At 41.5% G+C, this 19,304-nt stretch overlaps 1 protein-coding gene across 7 annotated transcripts in view; it reads right to left on the reverse strand.

The window, feature by feature from the left end:
• hivep2a (HIVEP zinc finger 2a) overlaps positions 1 to 19,304 on the reverse strand; it is a 65,014-nt gene that overhangs the window by 13,095 nt on the left and 32,615 nt on the right. For all 7 annotated transcript variants that reach the window (XM_056763949.1, XM_056763950.1, XM_056763951.1 and 4 more), the window contains one exon: positions 6,239 to 6,400. The gene's annotated coding sequence lies outside the window, so the exon portion shown is untranslated. The remainder of the gene's footprint in view (positions 1 to 6,238; positions 6,401 to 19,304) is intronic.

Here is a 19,304-nt window from a genome sequence, read left to right on the forward strand (position 1 = left end):
AAATAATTGTATTAAATAAAAAACGAATTTTATTGTATATTAATTTTATTAAATAAACAATTTGGGTTGCATGGGTAGGGCAACTTTGTCGCATTTAAGTTTAGCCAAGTAACGGTTCTTCTACTGGTAACCCAAAATAATACTGACTAGACATACTTTTAACTTGCATGTAATTGTTATTTCTTTTCCTTGTTATCAGATATAATCTAGCTGGACTCCAATCTCTATGGATGTGTTCCGGAAGTTAAATTTGGCACTCTCGTTTATGTTGTTCCCTTAAGAATATTTTTTTTTTAAATATTGGCCAAATTCTAAGGTGTTTTAACTACTAATATTCATGCTTGTCCATATTCCTGTACTGAATAAACTGCATAATCTATGTATTTAAAGTAGATTAAAAATACTTTGAATCTCATTTTTAACTGGCAAAAACGGATGTGCTTACAGTTTGAGTGTGTGGGACCCACTGTCAAAAGGATAAGAGCAGCACCATTCAGAACAAATCCAGAATTTACAAGAGAATGACTAAGTCAAATTACATAAAGCAAAAAAGGTTAAAAGAATCCAATATGACATTAAGTCCTCCTAACTGGCACCGGTACCTTGTAAACCTACAATATTTACTGTTCCTTCACATCCACGCCAACACATACACAGCTCAAAACATTTTTTTAATCCACCCCATGTTGTACTTGCTGGATGGTTATGAAACTTGTTTTTGCCCAAAGATTACTGTGATCCCTGAACGGCTGAGATCAGTACACTACCGTCTGCTGTCCCACTCATCTCCCTGCCCCATTTCAGTATTCCGAGTGTGGGAGGTTCTTAGCTTGAGGCCACAGCAAGCTCTTCACACTCATGCACAGTACCGCAATAATAAAAACATAGGAACCTTTATGAGGATACTTGCTCGTGAATCAAAATTAACCACCTAATCTAACATGAGGATTATGCATTTTACAGTTCTGCTGTCAGATTTCAGTCAACGGATTAACAGCGGTCTGTTTGTCAATGAATACTGCATGGTACAACAGTCCTAAAAGGATTTGGAGAGGCGTTATGTCACATTCTAAACCATTTGGATATCCTTTTCACTTGAAGGGAGACTCCCTGCATTTTTTTAGGTGCTGTCGCATATAAAGCCATTATGCAGCAGGCGTGCCTAATCTCCCTGAAGTTCACAGCAGGACACTGCAAGACTGCAAACAAATACATAAAAACTTAAAAAGAACAAATAAGCGAAGGAGAAAAATAGAAGCAGACTTGGAAAAAATCTATTTTGGAAAAAAGACATGATTATCAGCGGCCTGACTCCTGCTAAAGTTGCAGGGTTCTGGTAATAAACAGAGTAATTCAGTAAAGATTTTTTTTTCCAGTTCCTCACTTTTTTACGATGCAAGGATCTGATCTGTTGACTAAAGAACATAAAGATCTGCAGTTTTGGACACGTAAATGATATATAGAGTACTGTATGTGACTTTGTAGTTTGCATACTTAAACTAATGGACTCTTTGGAGGTAGAAAGGGATACTAGATCATGCATTTCACTGAGGTACACACTGGGCGGTATGTTCCGGAGATTGGGTTCCACCTTTTGTCTACTCCCCCGTGACATCACAGCCATGATGCTGGGGAGGTACACAAGCCAGATCTCATTTCCCCAAGTCCAAGTGGCACAATGTAGTGGTCCCTTGTAGGTCCGACTTTAAATAATTCAACATGCTGCTAATGGTTTTCATTCAGTGGTTATGAAACATTAGGAAAATTAGACCTTTCCCGTCTGAGCATGCCACGCAAGTCCTTGTCCAGCCTCTTGTCCTTTCCCGACTGGACTACTGCAATGCGTTACTGGCTGGACTTCCAGCTTGCACAACCAAACCTCTACCGATGATCCAGAATGCAGATGCAAGAGTGGTCTTTAATGAACCGAAGTGAGCACACGTCACTCCTCTCTTCATTAAGTCACATTGACTCCCTATAGTTGCACGCATCAAATTCAAAGCTCTCCTCTTGGACTACAAGACCACCACTGGTTCGGCAACCCCATATCTTCACTCGCTAATAGAGACTTATGTACTCGCCAGATCCCTTTGTGCTGCAAATGAACGACATCTTGTAGTGCCATCCCAAAAAAATATATATATATCACTCTCACGTACCTTCTCTGGATCTGTTCCACATTTGTGAAATGATCTGTATGCTGCTACAAGATCAGCAGATTCTGTAGCCATCTTTAAGAATCGGCTGAAAACACATCTCTTTCGTCAGCACCTTAAATTGTTTACCTCTTTTGTAAGTCGCTTTGGATAAAAGCGTCTGCTACATGACTGTAAATGTAAATGATGGTTATAGAGATTATAGCGACAAATTTCTACGTCTAAAACAATCGTGGACAGTCCCTCAACCATGTTATGTCTCATCTACCTCATTCGTATTGTCGTTTTGCTTACACCTCGCTTGCTTGTCTCAAGAGGGGCTTCACTGCCGTCAGGGAATTTCAAGTGCACATAAATACTACTCTTGCAGAGGAGGAGAGGTTGCTGAGTTGATTTTCCGTGGCTCGCGTTCCAACTATCCAAACTCATTAGTGATGGAGGCAACTTTTACTAGTCCAACTGGCTTTATCATCTGGCACAAAGCAGATGAGAAAGGATCTGAAAATAGACAGAGGTAAGGACACCACAATAAAGACTTGAGTTTTAAAGCAACTGGCACGTGTCTTTCCAGAGCAATTCAACTGTCTTTGGGAATGATCTCAATAGCTGTAACCTCCTGAAAAATGCACCATCCACTCGCTCTAAAAAAGGGAAAAACTAAGACGGTCCAGAATTTTGGCCCACTAATTCTATCCTCACATTACCTTTCCCTCACTCACCCAAAACTTTTGTCCCCGCAGCGATTCCCCTTTTGCTCATCCAGCAACTTTTGTGCTACGATTTTGGTCTGTGTTAGCAGGACGGGAGGATGTCTCACCAAAAATGTGTGCGAGTCAGCCCCCTGGAGTGTCGTACCGACTCCTCATTAAGACCCCTAAGCTGAACCGCTCAGTGAGAGGCAATCGCGTAGACATGGACCCGTTAACATCCCATCCAGATGGTCAGCGGAAGGGTGTTCTACACATCTACAATATCAGAATCGCAAGGTCACTGGGCTTTCATAACTCAGTCTTCGACAATAGTTACAAAGCGAGCTTTCGATAGAAAAAGCAGCACATGAAAGGGCGGTTCAGACAAATCAACCGGTCTTTCAAAGAAACACGGAGGAGAGAGGAAGCCATTAAAGCGGAGGGGAAGTATTTTTAACGCTTTCTACGGCATTTATGTGTGTGCCGGAGAGAGAATGCATGCGTGGGAAGCATCTACAGCCATCTCGAGACAGGGTGAGGAGAGTGGGTGACTGTTCCTGTGTGGGTGGAGAAAGCATGAATAACTTGCAGGGTTACGGTGTTAGTGAATTGCGTTATGAAAGGGGCTTCAGTTACACAACCCAGCCCATCCAACTTTCTAGCTGTGTGGGCCGAGTGGGATGGCAACGCTGCCGAGATTCGCTCGCTTCCGGAAACGAGGTGCATACAACCCTTCAAGACATTTGGTCGAATGCGTAATTATCCGGCAGCTGTGATGCCAGCGACTAGGCGAGAACGAGAGACTGAATGTACCGGAAAAATCAAGCGTCAACACACTCGCATTCATGGAAATGATGGGCGATTCTTTCATAGGGACAATATCGCTGCATAAAGAAGAGGGAGAGATCGCTCGCTCGCTCTGATTAGTTTGGAGACAGGGCGAAGAAAGGGACACATTAGCCATTAGCTTGTCATTATAATCATATCAATGGTGATTATTGAAATAACATCATCGGTCCAGACGTGCGCTCTGTCGACAAATTGCCTAAATTTGACTGGGGCTTGACATCAGGCATTAAATAAAACATTAGCCGCCGCTGTTTGTAACGTTGTGATTTATCCTAATGAAGAAAGTGGCCTGTTATTATGATATCTATTTACAAAGCTACAGTACCATCCAGCCTATCACATCCATGCAGGGCAAAACTTTCTCTCATCTACCTCTCTGTGACTAAAGAGGCCTGCGTGGGGACAGTCCCATGGTCAGAGCCCTGTGGGTCTCGGGTCGAAAGACAGTGCCTGCTGAAAGCAAACACAACAGCTATTTAAAAGAAAATAAATCCCTTTCACCATGAGGTCATGCCTAATTTAACTGGCACTCTAAAAGCTCAGACACACAAGATACAGTTACCAATCAAATAAGTGGCCAGTCTGGCCACTAGAGAAAAAACAACGGTTTCGGAAAGGCGAAATGTACCCTGGCCTGGCCCGGGACTCTGAGGCGCTCCATGGTCCGACATAGTGCAGTGTAATTACAGGATGGCTCGATAATTGAAAACGGCACAGATGAAAACATTCCCACTCCCAAAACAAGAGCCACATATTTGTGGACTGGTGCAATGCTGGAAAACGTCATGGAAGTAACGGGGAAGCTCATCAGCACCGCATATAGGTCATTAGATGGATTTATGACATTTTCCTGGAGGAGGCGTTTAAAAAACACGCCCGCCCTGTGGACTGTTGGAGAAAACGTGATTCGATGCTAAATCTTCCTGTAGGTGCCACAGTTAAGATCACTTAGGCAAGCGCCAGCAATCCTAGGGGTTGCTCAGACGCCACAGCTGTATCTGTTTTAATGTACATGTTTCCGTTTACGCTTGGTTTAAAACAGAACATAGGCCTATGGAAGGAAAGAGAGGAATAAAAAAAAGGTCAAAAACAAGGCTTCATGTTGGTCTTAATTGTCTATGGAAAGACTGTCATATTTTCCACTGGGTAAGCTTGAAACCATTACAAGCTAGTCTTCATTACATTTTCCACAACATTTTGCAGAAATGTCAGGAAGCAGCTGTGGAGACACTAATTAATTGTCTTTCTCACTGGTTTCCCACTTGCAACATTAGGTTAAGCTACGTAAGAACGTGTAAGGCTACCATATATACACACATACAATCTACAGATGGTTAACTTTTAAAATCCAAGAGCCCAAAAAGGAACGACTGCCTCTTAAAGTCTTTGCTTGGATCCTAATGACTTGGATCATACATATCTCAGTTACTTAACGACAACATGCAGTTTTCGACGATTGTGGTGTCAATGACATCAGGGATCTAATATCTATGATGAACTTCAAATATAAAGAATACAACATTTTTAATAAAGCCCTAAACAGAACAACTCAATGATGCTATATTGAATTTAAAACATACTTTTCTGTAAACATTAAAGGTGCATTTAAAGCAAGCAATTTAAATTAATAAAAACTGATCTGATTGTGCAGTCCTGCAGGTCTCCAAGGAATAAAAAGGAACAACAGTCCTCCGCTGCGCTTTGCAAAAACCTACTGGGTGCTAACAAGAGGGTGCACTGGATTCGCCAAACCGAGTGGAACTTTATAGCTCACAAGCTCCAAGTATTTCCATTGCCAAAATTCTTAAAGAGAAGGTACAAAACAAGAAGCAGACCATCTGGAAGCTGTAACCCCGAGTGGAAGGGTTGAAACATCTGCCACCGGTGTGCCCTGGCCTCATTGAGTAGACCTAAAAAACGACTCTAGTCACTTACCAAGGTTAAAAGCTTAAGCGCTGGTGGACAGGATTAAGATGGGCGTCTGGTTGTCACTCCTCTGAGCACCAGGAAAAAAAATAAGCCCTTTCAGGGTTTTTGGCTCAGGCTTTGAGGCTTCAGAATTCGTGTCATCCATTTGTACTCTGTTGTATAGCCTAAATCTACACAAGTGCACATTTTGTTCTACGTAAAAGAACAATACAAGATTATGAAAAAATTAGGTTAATTTATTGTTTACAATCTTAATAGTTTATAAGCCGTAACTTCTGTTTTAGGTATAATAAAGCACCATTTATATCTTTTCACAGCCTCGGGTGTTTCTCTAATTGAGAATTACTGATCTATATGATTCCAATATGCATTTAAGGGCCTTCCAAATGCTCACATGACTTTTATCAGCTCTGGTAAATCATATATTATCCCCCTCCTGCATCTGTGAGGGGTGCAAACCTCAGCACACAGCTCCTCCAGATGATGCACAGCCTGCGGAACATGTGTCTGCATCTCCCTCTTCCCTTTTTCCATACTAAACACCTGGGTCCTTCATGGCCTCCCAGACGTTTGCACATCCTACCATTTTTGTGTGGTGTGACATTGTAAACTCACCGGAAGGTTCACCTCGAGAGAATGCCGCCCAGGCAGGTTCGTGATCTCAGGTTTTTTTTTCAAGCTGGTACCTCTATGGTCAGATGGGTTAGGAGGGCAACGGCTGGGCAATGTGGTGACAGAAAGGATATCCTGGCCAGGGTGCAGAGATTATGCGGACCGCTGTTAAGAGAGAAGGAATGGAAGTTTAATGATAATATTTAATGTGAGGACTATCAAATCTTTATATAAATAAACTGCAGCCGAGCATCTGCTAGAACAATACGCATGCTCCCATTGGAGCAATCCTGCACTATTAATAGGAATTCTCTGATGTATTAATGCACAAACCTTGCTGCACCGTCTGTAGCACAACATACACAAAGCGTTGTAAAATGGCAATAAAGATCCAATACGATCAAATAACACAACAGAAAATTGTGAAATTATATAGTGTCCCACTCTAAAACGTTCCATGTGCTTCTGCTATTTATTTGACATAATACTGATCTACCTTCCATCCAGGCAACGTGACATTATCTGACAAATTACAAAAATCTTATCAACCATAAGAGAACACCGGCCATAATTACCTTGGTTGCTAATCTGACAGAATCAGGTTTCCTTATCATTCATGGAAAATTGTGTGCCTTCAAAAACAAACTGCAGCTACTAAAATGGCACGAAAAGGCCCTGAAGACATTAAAATAGAAAGGAATCCAGACAATGACCACAGGGCTCCTCTGTTTGTGCTTGGTAAAGACTGAACATCAGCCAGCAGAACACAACGGAGGAAAGAAACTTGCTGTAGTGTTGCTATAAAAAGACTTCTCCTAAAGATAAGATACCAGGTCTGGAAAAGGACAATGACTAAATGGAACACTGCAAGCAATTTATTATCTTTCTTAATCACATAACAGGGCCAATAACTTTATGGCAAATCTGACTAGCAACATATTAATTTAAAGTGATAGTTCACCCAACAATGACAATTCTGTCCCCCTTTCGTCTTTCAAACCTGTGTGACAATGTTTCTTCCGCTGAACACAAAAGACGATATTTTGAAGATTGTTAACCGGCAACCATTCACTTGGTCCATACAATAAAAGTGAATGGGTACCAGCACTGTTCGGTTACCAGCTTTCTTCAAAATATCTTCTTGTGTGTTATGCAGAAGAAAGATAGCCATAAAGGATTGAAATGACAAGAGGGTGAATAAATGATGGCATAGGTGAACTTGAAGTTTTAATGCATTCCTAATATAATACTGGTTTTGATCAAATATACTGTTTGACAATATGTACTATATGTTTTACAATGTTAAACTTGCGTTTAAAAAACCTTGAAAACCATGATACCAGCCTTAACATTTAATTGGCTTAATAAAGAAAGTCCAGAAGTGTAAGGTAACATCGATAACGGACCTCGCATTCTTAGTTAAAGCAGCTGCAAGTCTTTGTAGCTCGATCTAGGCCTGCTCTCCAAAAGCCCAGCATGCTTCACGTTTTTTGTCTCCTCTTTCCCCCTTCCTCCGAGTGAACGCAGCCAAGCTGTGCTCCGCAACCTTGCAATCTAAAATGCGCCCCAGGGCTGGAGATATTACAAACACCATTATGCTGCTCTGCTGCACGAAGACAAGCACAGCTAACCCAGAAAAACAAGACATTTCTGTAAGGTTGCATCACAATCTGCAGTGGAGATAACCTGGGGTAAACACAGGCAGCACTTCTCACTTCCTCTCACCCGCAAAAATATCTGACACCGGGGCCTACGTATATCACATTGCATTCCAAAACACAGGTGGGTTACAAATCAAACGGCAGACATTCGAACATTACTTTTCACAATGAAGCCACGATTGGGAACGTTAAAACGTTTCTATAATAAAAGATGTTGATTAAAAAGACACAAATCTTCAATATTGGAGACTAGAGTGAAGGATTGCGCAGATGGTTTTAATGATTTGTAAACCCATATCAGTTCCCTGAGTATAACACATCAACACTTGATGAACAAGCTATTTAATGGTCCACCAAGGAGTGACAGTTTTCTGAAAAGTGACTCGGACTTGTTGATGGTGAGTTTATTGTTGTGCGTGCACAAAAAAGCCTCTGTGCTTTGAGCAACGATGAGTGCTTAATCCTCAGTACATCTCAATCCAAAATAAAATCCCGACATTAAAACCGAACAGGCGACGAATTGGAGATGCACTGGGTATAAATAACTCTAATTATATGTCTCCACTTTTCCCTCCTGTAAATTGTAATTTGAAAGTACTTGAGGACATGTGGCACATTTTTATCCGAAGCGCTCATAAACTGTGCACCGTGCCATTCCGCGGCGTGTGAATTCAAACGTAAAGAATGCCAAGTGAATGCTTCATTTCTATTTCAATGGTCTGGGTTATTTCAGAAAAAAATGATTTCGGTGGAGAACGTGCGATATAATGTCACACCATAAATGCATTTCTACACCCCACCCGGTTCTCCTTCGCAACATCCTCACACCATTTTCTGCCTCTTTGTCTGGAAGTGAATAGGATTACAGAATTGACACAGGGAACATGTCATTATGGAGCCGTTTCTACCTTAATCCGTTTCCATTCACTATTCTGAGAGAACACAAACTCCTCATAAAAATCGAATAGGTGCAGCCTGGAATGGCGTCCTATCTGTTCGGCTGGATCTAACATAACATCAAAAGTCTTAAACATTTATAACTAGTTCCATTTTAGACAAGCAAGTGTGTTATATGCAAAGACGTGGAAGTAAAACACATTCAAAAACAATGCCAATTGTTTATTGGCCCTGATGCCAGAGCACATCCGGCTTGACAAAGTCGACCTCGGTGCATGAAATCTTATTTACATTGAACTGGCTCCACTGCTGCATGCGGTCAGACCACATCCTCCAAATGAAATTTGTCAAGGTGACGAGCCTTCCTGTTGCCTCACTTCCACAACATTATTCAGGGTGCTAAAAAATTCATGCAGAGTAATACAGGAAAGTTAGCAAGATCATTTGAGGTGGCATTAAGAAGCTAAATGTATCACCGAGGAGGAAGAGCCCCGAGGCGAGCCGAGATCATTCTGACTCGCCACTCATCGTACCGGCCCTGCAACCATGGGAACCAATGAGCACTCTGTCAGTTGCACCTGCACCTGCCACTGCAGACACCTCCATCGCACGCACGTAGTCATATTGGCTTTCATTTCCTCTTTCGTTTGCTCTCTTTTATACCTCTCTTTCCCTTATTTTGCATTCTCTTGCACGTCTGACAAATCGTGACACGATTCCTATCCAATAGCGAACATCTTTTTAGTTGAGGAAGCCTTCTTAATGAAGCCCAGCTGGGGACCAATAACAGGGTGAGGAGGAACTGCCGAGAATAGACCGGCCAAACGCGGACTGTCATCAATGGGAGCTGTATTGACAGCATTATGTATACATATACACAATGTGAAGGCATTAAAATGGCACCGGTTCATAGTCCCCTCCGAGCTAATGTTCCTCATCTAGCACTCTTCTCCTCCATAATTAATACCATTCTTTTTAATAAATACTCATAACGCACTCTGGCTTTTGTGTCTCTTTAATACGTCTTGTAGCTCCAGGCGCCATATAGAGACAACGCAATTACCTTATATTTAATGGGACGACTTAAAAATTTATGGAAGGAAACTGGAAAGTACGTTTGATAAATGACACAAGCAACAAAGGTGACAGCTCCCTACTTTAGATCCGTCCTAAAAAAAGACGATGGGAAAAAAAAAGAGAAAGACTGCTAAACTGTCACATGTCTCCCAGCGCAAACAAACAAATCAGTCGGCTATGTTGTTCTCCACCGGCCCCAGCTGCTCGCAATCCCCCATCGAATCCCCCTGTCGATTTTTCCTTATTCCACGACTCCTCCATGTCTCTTCATGACAGGGCGGTATAATAGAAAGAGCAGCACTGACAGATGAGTGCATCGGTGAGGAATTCGGCGCATATTTGCGGTCATGACATCAGAGTCACACGTTTTATTGTTGGGCGGTAAGTGTTCCCCTGACAGCCGGGGTCCGGTGTCGCGTTACCCCGCACAAGAACCGGGAAATTGGACTAAGTGAATTTCCTGACGGCATTGGCTGACTTCTGATCAAATTTCTCCAAAGTCAAAGTCAAGATCTCCAAGCGAGAAAATTGGTCTCCCATGCTTTTATTGAATGTGATCTTTCCAGCGGACTCAACTGGGTTTACACCTGATCAGTGGTCACCCAATCGCCTCTGAAAAACATAAACTGTAATCCCATATGATTGGCAAGTTCAAAAAGAGCAAACACCAATTTCAGCCTTCTACACTGGCACCCAAAAATGACAATTTCTGTCATCACCCTCTTGTCATTTAAAACCTGTATAACTTTATTTTTATGCAGAACTTAAAGAAGAGGTTTTGAAGAATGTCGGTGAACGAACAACGGAGGTACCCATCGACTTGTATTGGCTTTGTGTACATACAGTAGAAGTGAATGGGTGCCGCCGTTGTTCAAAAATATATTTTCTTCATACAGGTTTGAAATGACAAGAGAGGGAGTAAATGACGACATCATTTTTGGGTGAATTATCTCTTTAAGAAATATTTTATATAGACGATAAAAGAAAGATATCAAAAGGAGCCTGCCAGACACCTCTGTTAAAAAAAGATGTTCGGTATTCTGCGATTTACGAGCTGACCGGTCTTAAAAGGCGAAAAACTGATTCATTGCTCAAGACTAATTTAAACCATCGCATGTCAAATACCTCTAGAGGTCTTCCAGTAAAACAAAACTGCTGGAAAGAAAATATTTAAGCTTCGTGATTTAGATGAGCCATGAAACCCTGATCACAGAATTAGGGAGGACTGGACTGTCTTCTGTAACTTGTCTATCCAAAGTGTCAACATGACCAAGAACGGGGCACAATGAGCATCCATCCAGCAGGTGTAGAAGAGCTGGCCTTCCAGTCTGTAATCAGCGCTTTGGGAAACAGGATTTGGGCTGCAACAAATTGGAGCCACATGGCGTTTAATGGGCATTAATCACAGAGTGCCACGAGCGTTGTGCGTAAGCCACGACAGTCGCCCCCAGAGCAAACTAATCAGTGTCATCTTCTCAAACCCGTCCCTTCACTGAGTATCTAACTCCAAAACCCAGATTGAAAGGGGGAAGTGACATTTACGTCATTCGGGGATGAGTGGACTGGTTGGCGTCCCTCTCACCCCTTTCCACTTCGCTGTGGTGCAGGAACCGCGCCAACATAGGGTCATCGCTTGCCAAGAGATTCCTCCTCTGAGATTTTAAACAGGGAAGCGCGACACATAACACAAGCCGAGCGCAAGGGATCAGGTGCGATAGTAACGAGGAGCTGCCCGGGAGAACGGGACGAGGAGCCCTTTTGTAGAACACCCCACGCTGGCCAATGGCCGAAGATAACGCTCCTTGTAGACCGTGGTGAGGTCATGGGGTTCAGCTGTCTTTTGCTGTGCAAGGCGAGTCCGCCCACTTGTCCTTCTGTTCTTCTCTCTCCTTTCTCTTCTAAAGAAAAACAAGAGCAGATTCTTCATGATAACACTGTGAGTCAAGCTCGCTCGCTTCCAATCCCTGCGCTGTTATATAAGTCGAGAAGCTGGCGCTGAGCTGGTGTCTGAGTCAGTCCGTAAAATACATCCAGGCCCCGTCTGTCCAGTTTCCACTCATTTTCTCTCTTAACGTTTCATATGGAGGGGGTATTTGGAGGGCAGTTGTTAAAAGTACCCGGGCAGTCTGGTGAGACGTTGACATTGCACTGCTACACACTTTGGGATGAAATGAGGGTTTTATTGCTGTAATTGTTGGACTCTGTGACAGAACGCAGTGCTATTACCTTAGAAGGGACATGAGCTCCTTTTATAGCAGCACACCATATATAAACATCACAACTCTCTAAGCAGCAACAGCTATCAGCAATGTCAACATAAAAAACTAAATAACATACATACCCTACTAGTCAAATGTAGGATCACTTGCTTGTTTTTGTTAATTTTTTCCACGTTTTAGAATAATAATACTCATAGATATAGAGTTCAAATAAATACTGAACTATGGCAATAATGTGGTGACTAAAAATGACACTTTAGCATCACAAATTCTGCCTTTTGAGGTTCAACCCTGGGTTGCTGTTTCCAAAAAATTGTTTCGATTCATTGATTTTTTTAATCCCTACATTATATTTAACTCAGATATAAATGTTTACAATAATTTATATAAAAATAAATAGCAACATTTTTGTAAAAAAAAAGGTAAATAACAAAACATTTACCGTATGCTTTCTATGTAATTGGGATAAAGTAAACATCTGTAATGTATTTACATACATTTTTATGGGTGTATTTATGAAAAAATATTGCTGTGGGTCCTGCAAACACTGGCTGTGTAACAAAAACATGAACACCATACAAGGGAAAAGAAGTTCCCCCATTTATACTGGGCTTTATTATCTCCATTTCTTAATTATTTTGTCTAAGTCATCTATTTGAAATACTTATTTCCAAAAACACTTTTAGCTAGAAATGAAAAAATACTAATATAACTAATTTAATCAAAACATCTCAGCATGCCTGCAGATCCAAGTTTTTAATAAGAAGAATCCTTTTATTCCTTTCAGTCAAGTGATCCAAAATTTTGACTAGTAGTGTATTTGCCAGATTACACTAGAAACAGTTTATTCTGGACAGAGAATTGGTTTACGGATGCTGTTTCAAAGCAAAGAGAGAATGCACGTAAACCAAAAACATACACAGTAAACTTTCCTGAGAGTGGGACTCGACGCAAGCCATTTTTCCTGGATTGTGTGAGTACGATGACAAACAGGAAGAGTGTTTTCCTGAATCGGTGTTTGATGGAGGATGTTGGTGAAAGCAGCCGGTTTCTCACTACAGGTCTAAACAAGAACCCGCTGGCTTCTCCTCAGGTGGTAAACAGCACTTCCTGTGTGGTAGTCTGACAACAAAGTGCTACTTCTTCCATCTCCCCATCCCTAACTCTGATTTATGATGAAATATCCTGAAACCTGCCATACTAACACTTAAAACTCACAAGTAAAACGTGTACACATCTGAAAGAACTATCACTCAATGAATGCATCTGGAAACGACACAATAAGCAGTGCACAGTACACGATGATGACAAAAACTTACAAAATAATTCATTAGTTATGTGTTCCCTGGGGATCAAAACTCTAATACTCCATCTACCCGAACAAGCTTTCAGTAATTCTAGAAGAGAATCTGCATCCAGCATCTGCCCTGACAAGTTGAAACTTTGTGTCAATCCACAAAGAGAAAAAGTGACAAGAGCAAGCCATTTGTCTAAATATGGACAAAATCCGAATAACATGCAGCCCGTCGAGAAGAAGTTTCACTCCAAAGGGAAGTGGCTCATAATTCCCTCAAATATATGCTTTAGTCTATGTCAAAGGTCACAGAGTTCAGATTTGAAGACGGTAATTCTCACAGCCATTGCACATGATCACACTCATAGACATCTAGCAAGAGACACTCCCAAGAAAATAACTACACAACTATTAAAAGACAAAGTTATAAATGAAAGAGGGAGAGAGTGGGCATGTTTAAATAGCATTTTTGAGAATTTGACTCAAGCATATATCTAGTGACAATAACATTGTACAGTGACATTTCATACAATACAAGAACTTTTCAACGATGATCATAGTGCATCACCAAGGCACTAATGTAGTTGAGAAAGTTTGACATTTTGAGGCTCTCCCTTAAGACCCAATAAAATAATATTGTTACTGGAGAGCAAGTGCCCTGCCCTCCAACCATTCCTATACTTACGAGTGAATACAGGCCACAAGGGAAAATCTTGGGGTCCAAGAATATCAATCAGTCACCCATGAGTGTTTCTCTAGGCTCGGGTGGCCGGCCCACAATACAAGCCTGTGGCGCCTGTCCCTTTAACTGTCACCCTGCCGGAGACAGACATGCACGGAAGATAATAACAGCCTCTCCATAAGCCAGCCTGACGCATTAATATTGAAGTGCAGCTAGGCTAAAGTGGGCCACTACAGACAATCCCCACAGTCATGGCCACATAATCCAGCCGGAAGGAGAGAAAGCGAGGGAGGGCATTTTGAGACACTTGAGTCTTAAGGACACATTAGTATTTCCAAAACAGGACCCTCTTTTTATGCTTCCCGTGGGAAGAGCTCGTAAAGAAGCGTTAGGTCCCGTTATTGTGTGCGGGGGACAAAGTCACACCCAATCATACTGTCCAGGTGCCAACTTTCTCAGAAAATTATTTCACAGGAACGGTCTCGTCCGCCTCCTGCTGCTAAGCGGACAGATGAGGGTCCTTGTCAGAGCATCACGCCGGTGAGACAACAATTCCAAATGGAAACAATTCTAAATGCCAAGATCTTTATCCGGGTAAGACCTTCTTCACAAATTGACCCTATTTGTATAATGCAAGTCTTTACTTCCAGGAATCTGACACAGACAGAGACAAAGCATTTTGGTGTCTGGCTCAAGTGCAGAGGGTGGGGTTTCACAGCTGTGTGAGGAAAGAGTCACCGTGGCATCATAATTATGGCATCTTCAGTAAAATAACAGTATTTCCATTTCCTGTACATGGACGTTCTTTGCTCATGGCTTAGTGCCTTTTACCCATCAAGCCATTTCTGACTGGGTAATGGCTGAACAGTGTACAGATGACATGTTACAGTGGCAAGGTTATCATAGATTAGTAGAAATATTAAACCATTCCTGTTTGTTGAAATGAAATCAAATATTGGCATAAGTATTATTTAACTTTAACTAAATGAAAATTAGAAATAAATAAATAAACCAGTTGTTACTAAAATTAATATAAAGCGACATATAAATAAAAAATATATATAAAAAAAGACAATTCAAAATATTACTTAAACAACAATGAAACTGAAAACAGAATATAATAACAGAACTATAATAACCCTGTATGGTGCTTAAACATATATTTAAATATATATATTTTATTAATATGATTTTTTTCCTGTTAATCATTAATATATGAGATAAATATTACAATTGTATTAAAACTATTATATATTTTATTTTTATTTTTATTTACCTATTAATAATTAATATTTGAGATAAACATTACAATTATATTATTATATTAAAATTATTATATCTGTTAAAAAACATAATTTTATAAATGATAAAAATTATACAATAATGTTAATATAAAAAATTAACAATGAAAATAAAAATTTGTTTAAATAAAGAATAAAGCATATTCAGCGTTTACATACTTTTTTGGCATTCAAGTGGTGTCTGAAATAATAATAATTGCTCAACACCTTTTAACAGAGCGGCCGCAACAACATTTTAGATGTTTCCCTAATGGGATCTTATTTGAGGAGCTGTTTCTAGAAAAGAGAGGTGTGTCGGGCAACAATAAAGTAATTCAGACTCCTTATCTTAATCTGTCTCTTTCCCTGAAAGAGCCCCGAGCATGTACTCGGTGAGGAAAGATTATTTTGGCATTTTTCAAGTGGCTTCGGACCTCTGAGGAGCTAAGAGAGAAGGTGGAGATATTGCAGAAACAACATTAAAGCACAAACGTAAAGGCTCCTAGTTAAAACAGTCACAGGCAGTTTTTCTAAGCAGAGGGTGCCATCCCACCCTTCACCTGGATGGCACAAACCGACGTGCGATTACGACCGTAAGGCAGGAACCACGTCGATGACGTCGCAGGAAGTGGTATCGCAAAGGTGTGAACTCAACTCCCACAACACTGCAGGCTGCAACACCACAACAGTGCAGACGACTCGCTCGCTCGCAAGCACACTTACACATCCGCCCACATGCAAGAGCAAATCTCTATAGCTCTCTTTTAGCAAGGAGACAAAGGAAGTGAGGTTAAGAATGAGGAAGAATTGTTCTTTTTTATGTTTGCTCTGACTAGAGGGGCTGGCCCTAGCTTTCCGTCAGTGAAACGGGGGTCTGCCACACACACTTGAGCTCAGAACAAACACTGAATAATAGTTCCAGGCTTGGAAACTCTAGGTTCCACTGGAGGAAAAAGAAATGGAGAAATAAGCCTGACCAAATGTTACCAATGGAAAAGCTGGGCACTAGCACGCAAACGCAAATTTTTTTGCACAAACAAGCTCAAAGCACATTCTGATGGCATTGTAGTTTTTCCCCTTGTTGCTACGAAGTCTCTTTGAAAAATGTTTCAAGCTTCTTATCCTAGCAAAAGGAAAGGGGAAAATCAGCCGTTTCCATGTCATAACAATACGAGTCCTCTCCATGGGCACGTTTATTTCCAAAAACAGGTCTATAATGTAACCTGACCATGACTTTTCTTTTCCAAGAGACACAACTACATCACAACGGCGGCGCAGAAAGGACGAAACCTCTCATTCATAATTTCTCCCCGCAGCGCTGGGACCGAACGACTCAATAAGAAATGAAGATAATTGTTTTTCCAGTTCCACTGACAAGTGGCCGTGCCATTCCGTGTGCCCACGTGTTCGGTTTAGCTTGTTCCGTACCATGTTCGTTTTGCAGCCGCCGAGTCTCGTGTGATACCAGGGGACTACGAACAGTAAAAACAGATCGGGTTGAAGCATGAAGTCATGTTTGGCTCACAGGTCTGCTGATAAGGCGGCACAAAACGGCCTGTGTCTGCAGGTGCTCAAATGAACTTCTGACATGATCTTCAACAGATGTGAGACACAGAATTTATATAGATCATCTAGAATGACTGCCGTATTAAAACCACTTTATACTTATAAATATAACTATATTACTATAAAAACGCTTTAAATTTACTTTGTTTTTACAATGACTTGTGCACTCGGTGTCACTCAAAAGTAAAGGACAGTTTTGCCCATCATCGCATCGCCACGAAAACAACATCCATGCCCAGACCCAAATCAACGGCTTTTAATCCGAACGACTGTGGCAGCTTCACCAGCTAGTTCACTTGAAATTATGCCTTAAAACTAAAATTACAAATGTACTTCTTGTCTCACGCTCAATCAGCCTGATCATTCATCTTAAGTGCCAGACACAAAACCTTTTCTTTCCATTTTCTGCACGCACAAACATGCAACCGAAAGTGATGCTGGATGGGAGGAAAGTTCAGCTGATGTCATAAACCGACTCTCGGGGGAAAAGCCGTGTTCCAGAGAATCTTATCCAGACACTGAAGTGCTTGCCTCAGCCCTTTGTCCTCAGAGATCTGTGCAGAAGTCCCGCTCTTTATGGCACTGTGGGAAGTTAAGCGGGCAGGGAACACAATTTAATCTGACCTAGTGTAAAACAAGACGAAAAGAAGACGATGCGGTTACGCAACACCCAAGACACCCTTCCTTTGTATCTCTGACAATGCGGACCTGCTCATGAGGGTCCGCCGCTGAACGTGGTTGGGTCCCTTGGATGATCATGTGTGTGCGACTTACATAACAGTTCCTGCGCTGTCTCACCGGGCGGAGGGATGTGTGTGTGCTCCGTCGTGTGTGTATCAGAGGGGTGGAGGGGTACACTAGCTTCTCTGTTAAGCGTCTGAGGTCACTGCTGGCCCCCATCGCAAACACGTCCTCATCATCTGGCCCGAGCGCGATCGCACACATGAGGCCTCTTGAAAATTTGAGTGTTTATGTATGCCTGTACGTGCAAATCTGTCTTGGGTGTGCGTGAGTCCCAGGAGAGCTTGTTTGTACATGTGTATTTACATTTACCCCTGGAGACGCATCAGACTAGGGGTACGAGGAATAAATAAACATATCAACAAACGAAACCACATAGGCAAACATGCCACGGCTGCTTTTCTTCCCATTTTTTCCTGCGTTCTAGCCCAAGAGCTGGCAGCGGAGATCAGTGGTCTCATTGATGAGTGATCTTCCAGCCCCACTGAGACATTGAAGAACAGCAGCCTCAGAGAGCATGAATGATTATAGTTTTCCCACAATTCCACGGGGTGCTGTCCACAGCACAACAACATCAAGGGTGTTGTTAAAGTCTTTTCAGCGCCTCGCTTCTACCTTTGCAGTATTTCATTAATCTTTTGTAAGTCTGTAATATTTTCTAAAAACAACAAAAACGGCCACGTCATGCAGCGCATGATCGAGACGTTTCTGGATAAATATAGAAAGGAATGGCCAAATAATTTGTCATCACTAATATTTACGAAAACTGTTCCGGGAACTTGCTAAAGCTGCCACGTCTTTCCAGCACCTGATTATGACGTCTTCATATCGGGTGAATAAAAACAGGAACAACCAAACAACATGTAAACTGTGATAATACCAAAAGATGTAAAAAGAACTGGTAAAGCTGCTACGTCACAGCTATACCTGATTTACACATCTTTCTATAATCCTAAAGTAGTTTGAGGACAAATATAGAATAGGGAGGCTAAATATTTCCAAATTGGATTGTAACACTTCTTAAGCAAAACAAGTTTGAGCTCATTTTATCCCAGATCATCTCTCTACATAAAGTACCTCTGTTGTGAAATGCGACCACAGGTACGTCAAATCTGCTGGGGAATCTCAGACGTACACGTCATACGGCACATTCCAAGTGTGCTAAAACGGATTTCAAGGAAAAGCAAAATATCTGATACCATTGTTTTATTTCACTTTGAAATCCTGACACATTTTTTCCTGAATAACCTTAGTCATGTGTCAGACACTGATAATAAAAGCATGTGATTTCTATGTAAAACCCAGTGTTGCCACACAACATCAGTCGTAGTGCTGTTTTTGTTCACGTTCGTGACTGCAGCTGTCGTGGTTTTCTACTGTATCATTCTCGTAAAATGTTTTCTGACAAACATAAACCCGCAGCCACTCATTTCAGCTACAATCAAGAAGGCACAACCATTTAAACTAAGGTCTGGCATTGAAACCCTCTGTTCACCCCCCGTATTACACAACCTATCCTCTTTCACGACACGTTAGAAATCTATCAACAGTTCCTTTACAATTCACAGTGCCACAAACAATTATTCCTCAACCGCCGTTTAATTAGTTTTGGCGGAGAGCGCAAGACTGTCTGACCCGGCAGCTTGTGAGGT

Source organism: Triplophysa dalaica, chromosome 13 (genome assembly GCF_015846415.1).
Source record: "Triplophysa dalaica isolate WHDGS20190420 chromosome 13, ASM1584641v1, whole genome shotgun sequence".
Classification (NCBI taxonomy): Eukaryota; Metazoa; Chordata; class Actinopteri; order Cypriniformes; family Nemacheilidae; genus Triplophysa; species Triplophysa dalaica.